This window comes from Amblyomma maculatum, chromosome 1, assembly GCF_055883805.1.
Source record: "Amblyomma maculatum isolate TAMU_Amacu chromosome 1, ASM5588380v1, whole genome shotgun sequence".
NCBI classification, from domain to species: Eukaryota; Metazoa; Arthropoda; class Arachnida; order Ixodida; family Ixodidae; genus Amblyomma; species Amblyomma maculatum.
The window spans coordinates 410,963,511-410,978,091 of NC_139344.1; the positions used below are offsets into that span (position 1 = coordinate 410,963,511).

Consider the following 14,581-nt stretch of genomic DNA (forward strand, 5'->3'; position numbering starts at 1 on the left):
TCTGAAATCCTTCACTATTCTGTCCCAGTTATTGTGCAGTCCCATAGAAAAGAGCTTCTCTATGGATATGGTAATTGATATGATCAGGGTCCTCTTTATACACCGTCGAATAAGTCTAATCTCCTCTTCTCCTCCGACCTGATAATTAGGAACGGCGTGACATAGCTCACGCTGCTTATTACGTAAGCTTGGGATAGTTTAAGCAAGCTTCTTTCCTTCAGGGCTCGTCCTTTCAGCGCGGTCCTTCTAAATATGCCAGTGGCTTGAGTGGCGAATCCCTCTAGCTTTTTTATTTTCCCATCGTTATATCCATCCATTCTCTTGAATGAACAGTCCTAAGATTCTGATTTTATGTACCGTCTTTGCCAAAAGTAACCAGGCTGCTCCGAAGGCTGCCGGAGCAAGCGCGCGGCCGTGTGGCGGCGTTGCGCTCTCTGTGGCTTATCGGTGCTCGTCAGCTCCGAGGGTACAACAGCTGACGTAACTTCGCACCCTCACTCTCGCCCGTTGGATGATAAAAGCTAGGCGCGTATGATGTGCGGGCTGCGGTTTCACACGTGGGAAGCCTGGTTGTGTCCAGCGAGGGCGCCCAGTACAGCGGCGGGGCTATTTGCTCTTCTCTGCAACTGCACTGAAGCAGATATAAGTCGCGTTTCTCGCTATATAGTTATACGTGCTTGTTTTCTGTAATCCGCAGTTAAAACGCACCAGCACGATTGCGTTTACCTGCGTCTTTGATGCGCCTGCACATTAAAGAATAATAACGCACCTCTAAATTTCAATATCCTTTCTCCGAGGTGCCTTGCGTACTGCCACTTTATGGGCCGTGACTCCAGTACAAATATATGGGAAAGCTTGTGAAACCTTTCAAGTCATGTTATATCTCTTTCAGGCATAAAATATTGTGTTAGCCCCTTGAGGAGACTGTGTATAAGACAGTTCAATGATTGATTCTAACAAATTCTTGCATTTGCTTGTGGGTAAGTTTTCTTTTAAGTAACGAACTATAATGAAACCTTCCTCACGCTTAGCCATTAAATACACATGATTACTTTCTCGTTCGTGGAACCCTTATTTCAGGGCAACGCTGTCTGGCAAACCTAGCACATATTCGTCTTAGAAACGAACATCTAAAGCTCATCGTGTTTACTATCACCTGCTTTTCTGTTTTCCGCAGTTGCCGAGAAGAGCGATAGCCCCGTCGCAATACTGAGCGCCCTCGCTGGGCGCAACCAGGCTTCCCACTGAAACCGCAGCCCGCACATCATACGCGCCTAGTTTTTATCATCCGACAGGCGAGAGTGAGGGTGCGAAGTTACGTCAGCTGTTGTACCCTCGGAGCTGACGAGCACCGATAAGCCACAGCGAGCGCAACGCCGCCACACGGCCGCGCGCTTGCTCCGGCAGCCTTCGGAGCAGCCTGGTTACTTTTGGCAAAGACGGTACCTTTGGAACTGATCTTCCTTCTACTTAAATTCTGAGCTGAATTTGCATCGGTTTGACTTTGGGTTATTAGTGAATAATTCCGATTTTTGCGGGGAGCTGGTAGACCCCTACAGGCAGCATAGTCTACGACAGTGTCCGCCGCTGCCTGCAGGCGCTCCTCAATGCTCGCATCACTGCCTTAGTTAATCCAGAGATTGATGTCATTAGCATATATACTGACATGTAGCCCCTTTATGATCCTCAGAGCTTCTGAGAGGCTGAGATCTCATTCTGACATCAGCTGCCGATGGTTGAACGGGACAAGCACGTTCTTAAAGGTAAAAAGCTTAGAAAAAAATTGCTGTTTGATGTCCCATACGCATGACGCCGGCAACAATGATAGGCGACGCAGTGTTAAAGAAGCGAGGGCATCACTCTCACTATTTCGCTTGCTTTGACACTAGTGGAAAATTGTTATAAACCACTTTTTTTACACATTTGTTATGATAATTGTGAAAAGTGGTGAGGTCAAAGTGAAACTAAGGCACTTTTCTTCCTCACAACATAGTCATCTGGAAGCAGCCGAGCGCAAAGCCAGGCGAAAGCTTACACGCATTGTGTCACATGCGGTTACCTGATTGCATAGATGCTCTGCCCTCGTTTAATACGCATACTAAGTGGTAACGTAAAGCACCAGACTACGGCAGCAGTGTTTTCGGGGAAGTGGTAGGCAAGAGGCTCACCCACAACCCTCTTTTCCTTCTCGAGCAAAATTGAGATGAAGCCGCGTAGCAAAGAAACGCATGGGCGCGACTGTCTTTCCCCAAGATTCCCCTTCGTTATCGTGGCACTTATCTGCTAGGAGGAGTACTTATCGGTAGCATCCATTCATTACTGAAACCCAACGGCAGAAATCTTGTTGACGTTTCCCATTCCGCATGCCATCATAGCACATTCGACTTGAATTATTCGTTTCTACTTTCATGAGCTCTCGCGACAAATGCCGGAAGCGAAAAAAGCGATTATATTTCCTTGCAGGAAGACTCGTGATTTACAACTTAGGTGTTTTCAGCTTTCATTATAAATTTTTCTAACGCATAGCATGCAGTTATATGCACCAATGCATATGTACTTCGTGTGAACGTTAGTACTTACTTCTAAAGCAACAATAATCCTGGAACTCGTATTCTACTTATTCATATATCTTCCGAAAAAAATAGTTTGCCCTCGTCTACAATGAAGGTATTGATACAAGCCGTTATTGTGCGTTTTCAAAGTTCTTCGCCATACAAATATTTTCTCGTGGGAAACCAACTACAGCTTTATGAAAACGTGCTTTGTAAGTAAAACCATTTCGTTGGCGGGCTAAAAAACGAAGCCAATTACATTGTTGAAGTAAAGCCGTTTTAAAATACACTGAAAGCTAACAGGATTATATTGTATGCATGAGGTAACCCCCCCCCCCCCTCCCCCCCGCGCCATTAAAAATTGCCCGGTTTCTAAGCTGCTTATTCATACGATTTCTTGAAACCTTTTTTATGTTCAGATCTGCTGCTGATAGCAGAGGCGATATATCGCCATTCTTGAACCGGCAACGGTACCAATCTTTTCATTCTTTCTTTCCTTCTTTGCCTCACCCCTCTGGCTATATAACACCCCTTGATCCGAAAATAAATTGGCGTTCTTTGGCCTGGCTACGCTGTCTGATGCATTCACCCGGGAGCGGCGTTCCCATTGACCACGCATTTACAACAGTGGCGACGAGGCTGAAGCAAGGATATCGGACCCAGGACAGTGCCAGACATGGGTCACAAGCTACCGGACTTCGATGAGGAAAAAGATAAGTGGCTAGCTTACCTGGTGAAAGTAGAAGCGTACTTTGAGGCCAATGAAATCTCAGCTGATGCAAAGAAGAGGGCTTTACTCGTAGCCGCCCTTGGGACAAAGACCGTTCAAGTTTTATGCAGTCAAGTAGCGCCAGCAAAAACAAGTTCGTTGAGCTACGACGAGGTAGTCGAGACCTTGAACAGCTACTATGATCCTACACCAAACGAAATAGCAGAAAGTTTCAAGCTCTTCAACCGCTATCAGAAAGAAGAAGAATCCGTGCAGGAATTTATTGTCGCTATACGACAAATAGCACAAAACTGCAATTTTTCGTCTATGCTAGACAGAATGATCAGAGGCCGCATCGCGTGTGGCATCAGATCAAAGAGTTTACGAAAGCAGCTTCTGGCAATAAAAGATCTGTCGTTAAAGGAAGCAGAGGCTCTAGCACTAGCTGCATAAAGCGCCGAACTTGATTCGCGAGGCATAACCGGGGAGGCTCGGGATCCAAACGTGTTCAAGATAACTCACCGGCGCCAACAAGAGATAACAAAGGCAAAGATCAAACCACGAACGCAATGCCAGTGCTGCAGTAACTGCGGCCACAAGACCGCAGTGTGTCGCTTTAACAGACGGCAATGTTTCGAATGCAGACTATACGGGCATCTAGCGAAGATGTGCTCAGCGGCTGACAGCGTTAACAGAACTGCTACCATGGAAGCACAGAAGCGGCAGGAATCGGAAGACAGTGATAGCAGTACATCGCAGATATGGTCCCTCCGTACGGCGGTGCAGACGCTGCTACCGCCCATTCAGAAAACATTCACATGGAACGGCGTTGACCTAAAAATGGACATTGATACTGGATCCCCAGTCTGCGCCATTTCAAAAGCTATTTATGACAAACATCGCAATGAATGGCCTCCGCTTGCGAAATCGCCGATAAAGTTATCGTGCTTTCTCGGGAAGCTACCGCGTCATGAACATGGACGTGCGTTATCAAGCAACTACAGTGGAATGCAATCTGGGGGTGTTAAACTGCAGAGGCCCCAGTCTTTGTGGCCGGGATTTATTGCAGAAACTGGAGGACACCGGAATTATTCTCCTACTCGTAAAGGGGCAGACTAACATGGCCAGCACAGTTCCGCCAGCTGCCCATCAACCTGCCTGGGAAATGCTGAACAGCTATGCTGGTCTTTTCGGCGAGAGCACCGGACTCTTGAAAGGCCCGCCAGCACGGATTCATCTCAAGATCGGAGCAACCCCCAAGTTTTTCAAGGCAAGGAAGGTTCCTTTTGCGTACAAAGAAAAAGTTTCACAGGAGTTGGATAGGCTTACGGAAGCAGGGATAATATCTTCTGTACCATATTCGGAATGGGCCACACCCATTGTGATCCCGTCTTGAAGAAGGACGGCTCAGTGCGCCTTTGCGGAGATTTTAAAGCCACATTAAATCCTGTGTGTGAGATTGAGCAATGCCCGCTACCAGTTATTGACGACATGTTTGCCAGTTTAGCGGGAGGAGAACGGTTCAGTGTGTTAGACCTGCGAGATGCCTATAGCCAGGTTGCGTTGGACAAAGAGTCGCGGAAACTGGCCGTCATCAACACTCAAAAAGGGCTATACTGCTACAATCGGCTACCATTTGGAATCTCTTCTGCGCCAGCAATCTTTCGGCGGAAAACTGAATCCGTGCTCCAAGGGTTAACCGGCGTGCAGGTCTATCTTGACGATGTGCTGATAGCTGACAAGAGCCAGGATGACTCAAACCTGAAAGCAGTACTGCAACGCTTCAGGCAAAATGGCATTAAGCTGCGCGCTGACAAATGTCGTTTCGCAGAGGAAGCAGTAACATATTTCGGTCACCGCATTGATAAAAACGGGTTGCACCAGGTTGAAAAGAACATCGATGCTATCGGACTAGCCCCTTCTCCGCGTAATGTTACAGAGTTGCGTGCTTTTCTTGGGTTTATCACCTTCTACCATAAGTTTCTCCCTAACCTGTCCATCTTTCTTGCGGCTTTGTATAAGCTACCGACGAAAGGAGCCAGGTGGATGTGGAGCGATAAAGAACAAGCAGCATTCGAACTGTCGAAAAAGGCTCTTTGCGCAGCACCTGTGTGTTGACATATTTCAATCAGAAGCTCGAACTACTTTTGGAATGCGATGCCTCGCCTCACGGTGTGGGAGCGGCACTTTTCCATCGCATTAATGGGGAAATGAGGCCCATCGGATTTCGGTCCCGGACCTTAACTTCGGCCGAAAAGAAGTATTCTCAGATCGAACGTGCAGCGTTGGCTCTCGTTTTTGGTGTTTCACGTTTCCGGGACTACCTCCTTGGCCGGGAGTTCACCCTGGTGACGGATCATCGGCCACTGCTCGGCCTTCTACGAATGGATCGTCAGACCCCCATCATGGCCGCCGCGAGAATACAAAGATGGGCTCTTCTGCTGGGAGCGTACAAATACAAGCTGCTTTGCAAATCCGGTAAAATGATGGTTAACACGGACACCCTCAGCCATTTACCTCAAACTTTGCAGGAAACGGAGACCGCACCGGAAGGTGACGCAGAGTTTGTCCTCGCCATCGACCAGTGGAACCAGTCGACCATCACTATAGAGGAACTGCGGTCGCTCACAGAAACGGACGTGGTACTAGCACTTGTTCGCAGGTACGCCCATGAGGGTTGGCCCAAAGCAGGTTGCAAAGCAATGCCTCCAGCACGTGAGCCAGTAAACTGGCCAGCTACAGAAGAAAATTGGTCCCGATTGCACCTCGATTTCGCTGTACCTATCAGGGACAAAATGTTGCTGATCGTGGTTGATTCCCACAGCAAATGGATCGAGGCCATTCCACTCTCGCGTGCAAAGTCAAGCAGCACGGTAAACGCGCTGCGTACGCTCTTCAGCCAGTTCGGACTACCGCGCACTGCAGTAACTGATAACGGCACGCCCTTTACCGAGTCGGATTTCGCGTGAATTCATGACCAGTAACGGCATTGCCCACATTCGAACACCGCCCTACCATCCTCAAAGCAATGGGCTGGCAGAACGCGCGGTCAGAACGGTTAAGGATGGGTTAAAGAAGATGCCTGGAGTGGATCTCCCAACCGCACTAGCACGAGTTTTGTGTCGATACCGGAATGCCCCAAGGCAGTCGAGCCTATCACCTTCAGAAGTACTGTTAGGTTATCGACTACGCACCAGACTTGACATGTGTTTTCCTCTCAGGAACAAACCTGTCCAGAGCAGAGCAGCTACACCAGAGTCGGACGACGCCAGCGGGAGTTTAGCTCCGGGGGGACCCTGTACTAGTCCGTAACTACGGTGTTGGTGACAAGTGGACACCCGGAAAGGTGAAGTCAACAACAGGAGCTCGACTAGTCACCGTCAAGACGGAGGATAATGTGGTGGTTCGTCGTCATGCTGATCAAATCCGCAAGCGCAACGTCGAGGAATCCACACTCACGGGTACAGACAGTCCAGCAGCAGAACCAGTGGACCATCCGCTGGCTATTGAGAACAACGCATCCACGTCAGAGCCCGCAGACCCTGCTCCCCAAGAGACACAGCTGCGCAGGTCAACCCGGGTCAAAAAACCTGTGGATCGCTATGGTTATTAGGAGGAAGGGATGCTGCTGATAGCAGAGGCGATAAATCGCCACCTATGAACCGGCAACGGCACCAATCTTTTCATTCTTTCTTTCCATCTTTCCCTCATCCCTCTGGCTATATAATACCCCTTGATCCGAAAATAATTCGGCGTTCTTTGGCCTGGCTACGCTGTCTGATGCATTCACCCGGGAGCGGCGTTCCCATTGACCACGCATTTACAACAATATCCTTGTAATTCAGAGATTATCTGTCGTTCCATTCTGAAGTAAGATTGATCCCAATTTTATTACGAAGCGACTAGTAATGTCTGATGGCAGTCGTTAAATTTCCAGCAACGATAGTGAAGTTAACTTTGCGCCGAACGTGAAACCTAGACATTCTACATGTACGAATGATATGAGTTCTAAATATCCCAAAAGCAGCACGTGCACACTCGGCGAGATTACCCTCTCTGAGCGAAAGATGAGTTTCAAATGTCGACAGATAATATTTCAGTTTAAACAATTTTATACTTCACACTAGAACATTCCCTCTTATACGGCGTATATTGCTTGCAAAATGTACGACACACTCAGCGATAGTTGTAAGCTTCTCCTAGTATATATTATTCTTAGCGTACTCCCAAACCATGTCCTCGGTAGCGTGCGAGTAGACAATGTTCGCCGTCCTTTGATGCGTCGCCTGGGCGATTTGTCAAGGTTTGTTAATGGAAGTAAACAAAATGAATTGGAATGAAGAAAGCAGCAACAATTAGCACACCCTAGCCGTGGCAGCTTATACTGCTCAGGTCAAAAGTGCGCTAAAGGCATGAAAACTCTTTCTGAGAAGTGTTATTGGATCTCGCCTGCCTTTCCTGATTATGATTTATGTTGGAATTTCAGCTCGATTGTTCCTTTGATTAATTACTGAGAGTGTGCTCCCTCAGAGTTTGCCACGAAGAATTAAACGAGCTCTCAACTCTTTTGTTTTCAACTCTAAGTTCCTTTCAAATTAAATGCTATTAGGTAATTATTTATTTCTCTCAGTCGTTTTCCTAATTACCCGAAAATTAAGAAATTGTAACTATTCAAGACCAAGTTGTCTGATTTTTCTTTGCGGATATGAAAATTTGTACTTGCGACAACGTAGGTTAAAACAGAGGCTTTATTATGAAAATATTGCAATATGCGCAGGGACTTTACGAAAAGGAATCTTCGTGACCAAGATTATGAGTTCGATTCCATTAAACCCGCCAGGAACAATACTTTGAAACTTTCATGAATACCTATGTCGACAGCAAAACAATGCTCTCAGTTCTTTCAGAGTTGATACCACTGGTAGCACGTGACTGGTCTCCCAAGCTGCCATCCCCTACTGCATGCCCTGTGCTATACATATTGCTCTTTATTTCTTGCAGGTTAAAGCGGCAAAATAACAGAATAAGATAACTTTTTCTGTAATGTTACTGATCGAAGCGATGTATTTCTGCCCCGTAAAGTGAATTTTGAGATTAAACAAAGGTAATACATTACTCCCGCGTATAGAAGTGTATGAACGGTACTTTTTTCTGTGCCTCATATAATACGATAGTGCACTTTAGCCACTGAAAGGAATATGGATACTATAGCTTCTCTAGTGCGTCGAATACGAATTGCATAGCGATAGCACCAAATCTTATACGAATTAAATGTTCGTACTAGTATCCACAACTTTTTTTAATAATTGTAGAAAACGGGTAGGCTAATGATGTAAGACACTAGGCTATGAAGAGTAGTGCTAACGTGTGGGCTTACAACTATTTACTGCTAAAACGCCTCCATAACCTCCACTAAAGGATCCGAACACAAATTCAGCACATTACTTATCAGCAACAAGAAATAGACGCAGAAAAATAACATTTCCCAATAGGCCATTCTGTCGCAACGTCAGACGGGGACAGAAAGTGTTAGCTATGTTGTGCTTGTTCTTCGCGAATAATGTCAGAAACTGTTGCGACCTGTGGCTGCAGTGGAATCATCATGTATTTAGCCACCTCTTCCCGAACTATCGCCCGGATCGTATCACGCAACGATTCCGTCGAAAATTGTATGGCTTCACTTGCATCGGCGGCGATCATGAATACAGTAGTACGCTGATATTGCCGGGCACGCATGTCAAGTGCCTTCTCGATGGTGATCGTTTCCGTGATGAATTCGCCTACTGTTGTTGGGGGAATTCGCACTAAGCCGACAAATAACTGCTCTTTAACACCCTTCATCAAAGGGCGTACTTGCTTATCTTCCGACACGGTCGGGTCTGCACGTCGAAAGAGTCACTTCATCTCTTCGGTGTATACCGTCACACTTTCATTCGGATGTTGTACCCGGCTATTTAAAAGAAGTTCCGCTTTTTCTTCGCGAAAGGTGCTTCACAGAATCTTCAAGCGCGAAGTGAACATGGCGCAGCTTGGAGTCGGCGTTCCAGGAGTTGAAGACAGCCACTCGTTCGAACTGCTCCAGCCAGTCTTCTGCGTCTTCATGGGGCAGGTCGTAAAAACGTGGTGGATCTCGCTGCGGGTGGAGCAAGACCGGCGTTGTCGATACCGGCGGATTCATTGCACTTTCACCAATGTTCCTTGTTAGTTTGTGGTGAGAGGACCGCACTCGGGAGGAAGACCTTGCAGTCGGCGACTACGCTGGTGTATTGAGGTCTCTACCTGAGGGGTGCGTCCTGGGCTTGGGTCCCGGCTTGTAGGGGGTGTCCGGTGCATGAAAGTCGTACTAGAAGCTGCACCAAATGTCGAGTAAATGAGGCCCCTCACAGTTGCGAACGGGGCAGACTCGGAGTCCAGAAACAGCGTTTGAGCTCAGTCTTGGAGCTGGCGCACTTCTTGGTTCTCTCACAGCTCTGCGCTACTTCGTCGTCAGCGCATGCTACAATATAACAAACATCACGGCACCAAATATATCTGCGTACATTCTTTCTAAGAAAATAAAAAAATAACCAAAACTTGTAATGTAGAAAAATATGAAAAGCGCCCTAAAAAATGCTGCGTGATGAATATGCGGGACATTGCTCACACCTTGTGAGAGCCAGCAAAAGAAACAAAGCTTCTTTAGAAGGCGATCACCGAATTATTACCGTCCCTGGTATACTTTAATATATATATATATATATATATATATATATATATATATATATATATATATGCCAAGTGCAACACAGCAAAATAACGCCAGGCAAGGAAGGATATTTCCCGAAATCACACCGTCTAGTATTCGGCTATTGGGTTAGAACCCCCCGCTGGCTACCATATCTGAATGGGTCTGTCCCACCCGTAATTTTAACATTTGTGATGGCGGTAAATTGCTTGGGTATGACTGGTTTGCATTAGGCAGTGCTGCGACTTCAGGCACGAGCTGTCGGGGTTTCTCCTTTTCAAACGTTTTCCTATGCGAGATAGAAAAAAGCTGTAGAATAGTGGTTAGTGTGCTCGGTTTGGACACGGAAGAATGGTGGTTATAATCCTGTCATGAATCCAATTCTTTGTTTTCATCTTTCTGTCCTCTTAAATGCAGCCATGTTACTCTAAAGCTCTGGTGATTTTTAAGGCCCCCAGGACGCTTTTTTTCTCCATAAACCAGTCCCGAAGACACGCACTGAGCTGGAATGAAAGATCCGCCCAGTTTCATGCCGATCTTGTCTGTACAGTAAACCCGTATACCGAACCGGGTAATAAATTAATACCTTAATTTCAACTTGAAATACGATCCCGCCTGTGAGCAAGGCGACAAAGGGTCTCACGGACACTTCCCTACCACTACTACGTCACCAAGAAGAAATCGATCTTAACTAGTCAGTGGAAAATGAGTGCTTATAGGATAGGCCACAACTAGGTAACCTCGGTGCACTTCGGCATTAAAAGCTGTACAAGAACATTCTTCAATCAGGAGCGCAAATCACCTAGCCAATTAAACTCCTGACCTACACCTGCATCCGACAGTACCTCTCACTCACCCATCTTCCGAAGGTAAAAAAACATGGGGAGAAGAACGCCTATCTCTCCAAGTTCCCAGCCGCCAGATAATGCTGGCGTCGCATTAGAACTTTCCTGGAAGAAAAAGGGTTCCAATTATTCTTTGTTTTTCTGTTTGTTTTGTTCTGGGGTTTGCTTCGGCGCTATTTTCGCACTCAAAGGTGTTTTGCAGGCATTTGTTTCGACATTGTCTGCCCTCAGTAACACGAACCCTATTGTTCTCAACGCGCTCCCATGGACGACTTCTAAAACAAATGACAGTTGTTAAAGCATAGTTGAGCGCGTGCCGTAGTTTTATGTGCAAAAGCACATAAACATTTTGGGCTTAGATAGGCCTATAGGCTTAGTCCAACAAGCACGCTCAGTTATGAGTAGGAGAGCGTAATTACACCAATGTGCGTTCAACTTGTCTTGGAATCATTCCCTATCCTGCCCTTGATTAGGCCTTCATAGTGCTATAGTCAGTAATGGCAGTCGTATCTGTCGTAGCAATGGCAGCATCTCATAGTATATTCATGTTTGACGAAGCTGGGCGTTCTGTTAGTATATATGAACGATCGGTTACTCCTAATAAAGAGTGCAACTGACAGAGTACAAATGGCCAAATCACGGCAAGTACAGCCACCAATGGGATGATAGGTTGGTAATAACTATTGGATATTAAAGTGACTGAAGAAGCGGCGCTGCGTTTTAATGAAAGCGAACGCAATGCGAGGGGCTGATTCTACGCTTCGCAGGAGGCAATCAAAGATAGCCACTGAATATCCTACTTTAATTAATTGGTGTTGCTACGTCATTGTGCAGTGAATGAAACTGGCTTTTGATCATGCTGACTATTTTGTTTTTCACAGTGCCTGTAGTGAGAAGCAAAATTCACTAAGGAATATTATAGTTCCAATCGTTATAACAAGGAGACACATGTCTCCGCCTACGTATTCCACGACCTTTACAGCTTTCTCATTTGGTGTCGCTCCACCGGCGCATCTGGGTCTGCACTTTGGTTGTTTCTTTCAAGCTAACACACACGCGCACATGAAGAAAAAAACTCATGCTCAATAATACCCACGCGAATTTGCTAGAATGTCTTGATAAGTATCGGCGCAGTTCCAGCAGTATTCTTAATTGAAACGTATTCCTGATCCAGGGTGTTTGTCTCACTAATATTATTGTTTATCCGAATTCAAACCAGAACGCTCAGTAGCGTTTGGGCATAATAGCAGCCGAGGCTCTCTTATGCTGCCTCTCTCGCACGCTTTCTCTCGCACCCACAGGCAGTATATGGCCGTTGTACAGTTGGAGCCACCGCTCTAAATTTCTACTTGGCTTGTTGCGCCTATGCATGAGTTGAATTTCAACGAACTGCGAGATATCCCTTCTCTCTTTGCTTGTCGCGCCTATTCAAATTGTTGCTTGTAAAAAATAACTGACACGGGCATTTCGTGGAGCATCTTTCGTGGCGCATTCAAAGTTTTGAAACCGGATTGTAGTTTTAAAGTCTACATCCCTCGTAAAGCATTTGAGTAGATGTCTTAAGCCTTCACGAAAAATGTCAACACTTGGGCGATTGCGAATCATTCAGTATGTGAAACCCAGATTGTAGTTTTAAAGTTTAGCTGTTACGTCAACCATTTCAGGTAGTATTTTAAGCTCGCACAAATAATATCAACGATAGAACGATCATTAACGCATGGCGCCCGAGTAGAATGTTTAACCATGTCCGCCGTTGAGGCTCAGTGGTAAAAGCGCTCCGTTGCTGAACCAAAGGGCGCATGATCAAATCCAGGTCTCGGCGGCTCCTTCTCAATGGAGATGAAAAACAAGTCCCCCTTGTACTGTATGATATCTGGCATTTGCCAAGTCATCATTACCCCTTTATTCGATCGACCCAAATCTCAAATCAATACTACCACTCGAGATTCCGCGTCATCTAGAAACAATTGATCATCGTATGAGTCTTAACGCTGCCTTAACGGACAGTCTACGATACCTTTTCAAGCAAGCAGACAATCTGTAATGGGACAACTGCGGCTCAATTGAGACTGTACTTCATATTCTCCTCGAATGTACAGTGCACGCCAGCGAACGTGCGCACTATGAACAACGTATGCTGTCTGTCACCCAAGTGTCACTCAAAACGGACGCTATATTAGGTCGTTCAAGCTGTAACAGACAGCCACGACGTGCAATGACAGTCATATTTGCCTATTTAGACGCTATTGGTGTTTTAGGGAAACCCTAAATTGCTCATTTATTTGATCACCCGCTGCAAATGCACAGTACCAGACTTCTTACTCATCCAAAAAGTCATCATGCAAAGAACTATTATGTTACAACCATCTTCAATGACCATACTCTTTTCTAACCCTGCTTCCATCTTTATCCACCAATTCATCCCCCCCACTCAAAGTATTTATTTATTTATTTATTTATTTATTTATTTATTTATTTATTTATTTATTTATTTATTTATTTATTTGTTTATACAAATACCCTAAAGGCCCGAGCGGGCATTACATGGGGGGGGGGGGCAAATGTTGGAACAAGAGTACAAACAATACATCCAAACTTGCGATAAGTATACAGTCGTTAACAAGGACACCGCCGATAGTTACATAACGTTGAAAACCTAGTGCTTCAACACTCAAAATAAAAGTACAGATGGCACCAAACATTCAAGTTTTTCGAAGAGCAGCCCTTTAACACGAACAATAAAAAGCAATGCAAAGATGAAGGTTCCAACTCGAAGTGATTTTTTAGTTCGGTTACAAACGTTTCGTAATCACTGGAAGATGCAAGACTGATGGCGAGGAGGAGAGGATATCAGCGAATAGTCACGCTGGCAAAAATATCTGTATTTCATTAAAGAGCTCTCCCTCTCTCTCGAAATTTTCAGATACCTCCACTCAGGCAGACCTGATTGCCTTAAAACCCCTCAATAAACTAAAAGTAGCGCCATCTCCTCTCTCCTCCTCCGGCGGCGCCGCTCCTCCTCTCGCATTTCGACCGTGGCTCCACCTACGGGGTGCGCGACTAGCGCGCGCTCTCCGGAGCAGGCGCCCTTCACAGCCGATAACAGCAGTCTCGATCAGCGCCGCGCGCGCGCCGATCGAGGCGGCCGTGCGCCGGGTCTCACCAGAGCCTTGCATTTTGTCGCAATGTGTTCAGGTTAAAATATTACTCACTGCTGAAACATAATTACCGAATGTTGACAGGGATTTCCCGCCAGAATAGTTTCAGCTGTGAGTGTCATACACCACATATACGCGATTTCGGCGTTGGTTAACTCGCCGTCATCTCCGTGTGTCTGTAGTTCGTCACATTTGGCCACTCAGCGGCATGCTTTATAAAATTTGTAACTAGGCGGCGACAGGAACAATTTTGGAACAGTCTGTGTATGGTTTCTTCGCAGCGTTGACTGGATTGCGAGCTGCCGGTAAACTTGAGAAGTGTGGCAGCAGCTGTCTTCCATGTATTTTCAACTTCAGCTGCAGATCAAATTAACTATAGGCGGCGGAAGCTGCAGTCTGTGTGGAGTCTTTGCAGGTTGGACTGAATTGTAAGCTACCGTGAAACTTGAGAAGCGTGGTAGCAGTTTTTTTTTATATTTTGTGCTGAAACGGTTCCGTTTTCAACTGTCAGTGCGTGACACCATTTGTACGCGATGTCTGCGTTGGTTGAACTCGCCTTCACCACCGTGCTTCTATCAGCCGCCGGCCAAAGG

At 46.1% G+C, this 14,581-nt stretch overlaps 1 protein-coding gene across 1 annotated transcript in view; it reads left to right on the forward strand.

The window, feature by feature from the left end:
- The window catches only part of LOC146208927 (uncharacterized), a 261,822-nt gene that overhangs the window by 222,004 nt on the left and 25,237 nt on the right, over positions 1-14,581 (forward strand). The window lies entirely within an intron of this gene.